This window comes from Ceratotherium simum, chromosome 17 (assembly GCF_057802395.1).
Source record: "Ceratotherium simum simum isolate JZ-2026a chromosome 17, ASM5780239v1, whole genome shotgun sequence".
NCBI lineage: Eukaryota > Metazoa > Chordata > Mammalia > Perissodactyla > Rhinocerotidae > Ceratotherium > Ceratotherium simum.
In genome coordinates this window covers 12,639,709-12,646,249 of record NC_141916.1, presented here as the reverse complement: position 1 = coordinate 12,646,249, position 6,541 = coordinate 12,639,709, and the positions used below count along the sequence as shown (strand labels likewise).

The 6,541-nt window shown below is 46.4% G+C and overlaps 1 non-coding gene across 1 annotated transcript; it reads left to right on the top strand.

Moving 5' to 3' along the window:
* Positions 1-777: 777 nt before the first annotated feature.
* On the top strand, positions 778-859 carry TRNAS-CGA (transfer RNA serine (anticodon CGA)). Its single transcript has one exon. It is a non-coding gene; the product is annotated as a tRNA-Ser (tRNA).
* The last annotated feature ends 5,682 nt before the right edge of the window (positions 860-6,541 follow it).

Sequence of the window (6,541 nt, the reverse complement as noted above, 5' to 3'; positions counted from 1 at the left end):
GCCGCCGCCTCCCGCCGCCTGGGCCGGCCCCGGCCCTCGCAGCGCCCCCTGCCGGCCGGCCGGGCGTGGCGGCGGCGAAGCGCCGGGCGCGGGACCGACCCTGGCGGCCTCCCCGGTGGCGGCGGCGGCGGCAGGAGCCTTGGGGAGCTGGCGGCTTCCTGGAGGGGGCGCACACTCTCTGAGGTCGCTCTTGACCTGACGCGAAGCCTTTTGGCTCTTTTCGCCTCTCAGCCCGGGGAGTAGGGTACCTCTCTATCCTACCCCAGGGGGACGCCCGTCGCCTGAGGAGCCCCCAGCCCATGGCTCCGAGTGGTCCTCACCTTGCACATTCCTGAGCCCGGAGCCCCTAATCCCAGGGACCCCCAGGCCCTTTCCCCAAGAAGTTCCTGCCTTCCATCCATCCCCACGAGCTCGCCGTGTAAACTCTTCCCGAGTCTCCCCCGCCCCTAACCCCGCACCCCCTCTCACCCCTTAACCCGAGGAGTCCCCCGGCCGCCACCCTGGAGGCCCAGCCCCTTCCCTCCGACTGCTTCCTCTGCAGGCCTCGCCATCGCCTCCTAAAGAGCTTTGCCCTCCTTGAGACCCTGAGTCTTCGAGGGGCGGGAGACCCTCCCTCCCTGGGTCACCCGTCCACCGGACTTTCCCCGAGTGGCGTGGAGGAGAGGTAAGGAGCGGGCGGGAGGAGGTCACGGGGTGTATGCAGGACTTGGGCCGGAGTCCTTCCCCGGTCGCAGTGCGGACCCCTCTGTAAGCGCGCGGCTGAATGAGGTTTTGGGAGTCACGGTGGCCGAGTGGTTAAGGCGTTGGACTCGAAATCCAATGGGGTTTCCCCGCACAGGTTCGAATCCTGTTCGTGACGGCCGGTTTTTTTTCCTTTGAGGACGTGTAAAGGGAACTCCTTGTCTTCGCGTGTGTCTTTCGTGCAGTTCCCTTTCTGTCTCGGAAATAGAAGCCGAAAGGTCTCACTCTTGGATTTGGGGGGATGGGAGTGATCACGGGAAGCTTAATTATGCACAACTGTATTGGCTGCTAGGATACAAGGCACTTGCAGAATTCTGTAACTTCAGGTTTGCGAGCAGAGCTTTGGCATCCGTTGTTTCATTCTTTTGGGAGGGAATAGGAAAGGATTTGGTTGAAGAGGGGTTAAGTTTTATTTGGGAATGTGACTGCCTGTTGTGCTATAATAATCAAAACTGGAGTTTCCGGGAGAAGAGGACACCTCTGGATTTCATGACCAGCAGTCACGTCTTGTAGGTCTGATTACAGTGAAGACCCAGGAAACAGGGCATTCTCTCATTTGGATTTCCTTGAGGAGGTGCGCCTCAGGTACTGCAGGGCTGGGGGGAGTAGCCTGTTGAAACATAAACACTGCAGGTCTAGCTGGAGCTCTAGTGTGGGAAGATCACTGTCACTTTTTATTGAGTACTCATTGTGTGCCAGGTACTGTTCTAAATTGTGTATTAACCAAGCTGGGGAATAAATCTCTCCTCCAACCTCTAATCCTCCAACCTCACCCCATTCTTCCTATCCCCCAGTTTCTGATTGTGGGGAATATGTAGGATGTTCTTTTTGTATTTCATTTCTTGCACGGCAGCGCCTTCTCCAGGAAAGATCCCTAAAAGGCAGGGAGTTCAAGGGTAATTCATAGAACTTTCTATGCTTTACACCATTGTTCATGCTGTTCTTTCCAAATCACCCCCACCCCCCTACTGTGATCACTTTCCATCTGGCACATCCTTGGACCCCTCCTCTTTTTTTTTTTTTTTTTTTTTTTGTGAGGAGGACCAGCCCTGAGCTAACATCCAATGCCAAGCGCCCGGGATCCAGGCCGGCAAACCCCGGGGCGCCGCAGCGGAGCGCACCTAACCGCTTGGGCCACCAGGCTGGCCCCGGACCCCTCCTCTTTGAGGCTCTGAATTACTCCAGCTGGAACCTATCCGTCTACCACCACCATCCACTCGGTTGCATTGCAAGTCATTTCCTTTGACACACCTCTGCAAAAATTAACAAAATGAAAACGAGTTATATTTACTCTACCTCCTAAATATGTCTCAAATCTGTCCACTTTTCTCAGGGGTGAGTGCAGGCTGGACCCACCAGTTGCTGGAGCTTTCATTTGGAAAGTAGGGGTAGTTGTGAGGACTACATGAATCAACAGATGTAAAGTGCACGAAAGCATCCGCAGTGTAGCCAGAGACCGTCAGCCCCTCCATGGCTGCGTTTTGTGGTTCGTGACCTGGTCCCTGTCTCTCACTGCTCTTCTGTATTCACTACATCCCATCCACTGGCATTCTTTTAGTTCCCGGTGTAGTATTTGTCCGTCTTCATGCCGTTCTCGGCCTGAAATCATCTTTCTCATCCTCACCTTCTACTCAGTCTCCACTTAAATATCAGTTCTCTTAGGAAGTCTTCTCCAACCACCTGTCGCCCGCCACATCCTACGTCCTAATCTTATTTTGTGAAGTCTTTCTTCCCCTGTAGAATATAAACTCTTGGCATATATAAGCCACTCAATTGAAAAAGAATCTTTGCTGAATAAATGGATGTTTTCTACAGTAGTTATGTGTACGTGTTTTAATCTTCACGCGGACTGGACTCTAAGCTTCTTGAGAGTTAGGATTGTGTATTTTATTTGTTCGTATCTCCCCTACTAGGCCTTACACATGGATGTGATCAAATATGTACCGAATGAATGAATAGAACCTAATAGGTTCGGTACTCCTTTTTGCGCATGCTCTCAGATTTAACTATCTGGAGAGCCAAGACCAAAATCGACCAGCAGAGGGCAACCGACAATTACGTAGTGAAAGGAAGACGGCTCCAAGGTGTATAAAATGGAGGACCTGGACGGAAAAGAAGCTGATGGAGGTTGTCTGGTACCTGGAGATCCTACCTTTCGCTCTCAAATGCTTCCCTTGTAACTTTCGGGAATGAGAGGCCGAGGCCTCGAACCTTCATGTACAATAGATAATTTCAAATTTTTACCATCCCTACAGCCCACCCCAACTCCCCAATTCCTTCACCCTTTCCCTTTCCATTCCAACAAATCCTATCTATTCTTATATCGTTGTTTGCGTTGCATGAGCACCCTTCTCTCTCTCCTCATTCTTACATGTTTACTACATTCCATCTACTGACATTCTTTACTTACTGGTTCAGTATTTGGCCTTGTTCATCTTCCCTGAAGTTACCTTCTCCACCTGGGCTTGCAATCCCACTCATTTCAACCTCCCAAGGAACCTTCCATAAATATCCTTCCATAACACATTCAGATTCCCCTACTCCACTGGATCAATCCTTCATTAATTCAGAACAAACAAAATTACACCTGCATTTGACACTTCCAAATCACCACGTTATTTTCTACTTCCTTTTATTTTTTGAGTAAAATGTGTACCTCTGCCTCCAGCTCCATACTATCTTAATATCTCTTGTAGAAACCTTTGCTATGTTTGAAACCATTGATTTCTTATTGGGCTGTAGAGACACTGTACTCTCGTTTTTGTCTTAGAATACTATTTCTCCATCTCATTTGTTTTCTCTCTCCTTCTGTGGAATTCTACCAAAGCTTCATTCTTCTCCCTCCTCCCAAGACAAAAATCCTAAGCCACTGTTCCAGGCATGGCCTCTCAGCCAAACTGTGGTCCTCTATCTCCAGCTGCCTATGTATATGTCTCCACAGCTGACTTAATGTCACCTAAAATGCAAACAAAACTTCTCTTCCTTTCCCAGAATCACATGCTCAACTTTTTCCATTTCTGTTAATACTATTTTCTCAATTCCATGTAGTTTCCAACCTTAAGAATTATCTGACATTTTTTCCTCCCATGCCCATCATTCATCAATCATTGCTTCCTCCATCACATCATCTAATGCATGCTTTTGTTACAATGGCCTTCCGGGTGCGCCAGTTTCACACTTAAATCTCTAAACACTGTTTTCCTATTATTCCCGTCTAGGAACTTCACCGCCCCATCTGATCAAACACATGCTCCTGTTATCAACACACCCTGCCTAAATCACCTCTTTTTTAAAATCCCTAATTCTTCCCATAAGATACCCCCAATCTAATTAGGCTGGGTGTCTCCATGTGTCAGCCTAATTCCTTCCTTCTTTCATGAAGTTCCTTCTGTTTCCTGACCTTTTTTTTTTTTTTTTTTAAAGATTTTATTTATTTTATTTTTTTCCCCCCAAAGCCCCAGTGGATAGTTGTGTGTCGTAGCTGCACATCCTTCTAGTTGCTGCATGTGGGACTCGGCCCCAGGATGAACGGAGAAGTGGTGCCTCGATGTGCACCCGGGATCCGAACCCGGGCCGCCAGCATCGCAGTGCGCGCACTTAACCACCAAGCCACAGGGCCGGCCATGTTTCCTGACCTTATAACCAGTGACTAGCTAATGCCACCTTATACTGATCTTTTCAGCTACAAATTCTTAGATCTTAATCAAAATTGCTTTTATGTGACTGAAAAGCTAACGTGGGGGAAATCTAACAGACAAGAATTTATTATCCCCTTCCAAGTTGTTGACGGGTTCCAAGTGTCTTTGCAGTTCATCCAGTAAAGCAAATTATTAGAGGACTTGAGCTGAAATGATCTCAACCTGCACTTGTTTCAGAAATGCTGTGACTGCACAAAACATTTCTGGGAGTCCTTCACAGATAGTTTATGAGTCATATTTAAATGATTCATTTCTTCAAAATTACTTTTTTAAAAAAAGCTGAAGCGTTAACCAACTTTATCATGCATCTATTTTCCAGATTTTTGTCCCAGATTACTTCTGGAATTCCCCCAAGGTCCCATTCTTAGCCTTCTTCCTGTTCTCTCCTTTAGTGTTTGCATTCATTCCTAGGATTTCTTGATCAGCTTTGGGCTGATAACTCCCAAATCCACATCTTTAACCCTAACTTCTTGCTCGTAAGCTCTAGACCCACATTTCCATTTAATGGCTAAACACCTCTATTTAGAAGCACTTCCAACCCAGTGTTCCCCAAATGAACTCATTACTTCACCCCTGAAACCTGCTCATCCTCTTCTCCTCCCTGTTCGGGTTAATGACACTACCTTCTTAGTCACAGACTAGAAACCTCTTTCCATGACTCATCTTTGGTCACGTGCCCCTTGTTACGTGCAGCAGTTAGGAACTCAAGCTCTGGGATGACTTTCTGGGTTCAAATCCCAGTTCTGATTATTAGTTATGTGAATTTTGTGCTTTGTCTGTTTCCCCACATAGATAATGGAGATGATAATAGTGCCTTTTTGTAAAGTTCTTGGGATGACTAGATAGTTCATATTTAGAATAGTGCCGGACAGTAAATGCTCAACCTGGCTGTTCCCCACTGTCCTCACTGCCAGTATCTAATCCTGTTCAGAACTCAGCTCCAGTGATTCTTCTGAGAAGTCTTCCCTCCCGCACCCCACCAGGTAGGTAGTTGACTTCTTTCCTCCTCATTGTTCCATTGTACTTAGTCCACATCTATTAGCAATGTACTATTCTATAGTATTTCCCATTATTTGTTCAAGTGTATGTTAGCTAGTAAGCTGCAAATTCCTTTAAAGACTTGTTTCTCAATTATTTGTGTGCCTAGCACCACATCTGGCACATGACAGGTAGGTATAAATGTTGGCTGAGTGAATCTAGTCAGTTACTAAGGCCTGTCAATTTCTCCTTCCTGATGTCTTTTGCTCTTTCCTGCTCTATTTCAAGCTCTAATCCTCTCTTGCATGAATTACTGCAATGCTTACTAATATTGTCACCAATTTTTCAGTCTTCCCATTGCCACCAGAATCATGAATTGGAAGTCATTCCTCTTCTTAAAAACTTACCTGTAAAATTAAAGTCCAAATTCCTTGCCATGTATTCAAAGCCTTCCAAGAATGGGCCCCAAATTATTTCTAGTCTTAGCTTCCATTACTTCCTTCAACAAACTCTGTGCTCCAAATTACACTAGTCTCTTCTTTTTTCAACATACCCTTCACCTCTGCTTGTTTTTATTCATGCTATCATCTCAGCCTAAAACAGAGGTTGCACACTGGTGAACCCTTGATTTTGTTTGTTTGTTTTTGGCCCACAAGCATTCTTTTTTTTTAATTGAGCCAACATTTAAAAGTTGTGACATTGAGCATAAACATTAGGATGTCCAAAGGTTCTTGAGAAATAAGATTTGGCAATATTGGGCCTCTGTTCTTGAATAGCAGCAACCAGCTGGAGCTGCTCTGCCAGCTGCCCCCTTCTCTCGGGGCACGTATTCGTCACCTAGCCAGCTTTAAAAAACTCTCTCAACAACACAAGTGTACAGTAAAGAGATAAGGCTGATGGTGGGACAACTGGGCCTATCTCTGATGTTACACAACATAAAGAACCTCTCTCCTGTGATGTCTTCTATCCCCAGAACTGTTTGACTTGAATCTCTCTGAGTCTAGATCTAATTCTGTTTAGTAAAAATATGGGCTAGAGAAACAAAGGACACTGTGAAGCAGCAGTCAGTGAAATCCAAAAGACCACTCTCCAGGACAGCTGGCCCAATATCCTCAACCAATTAG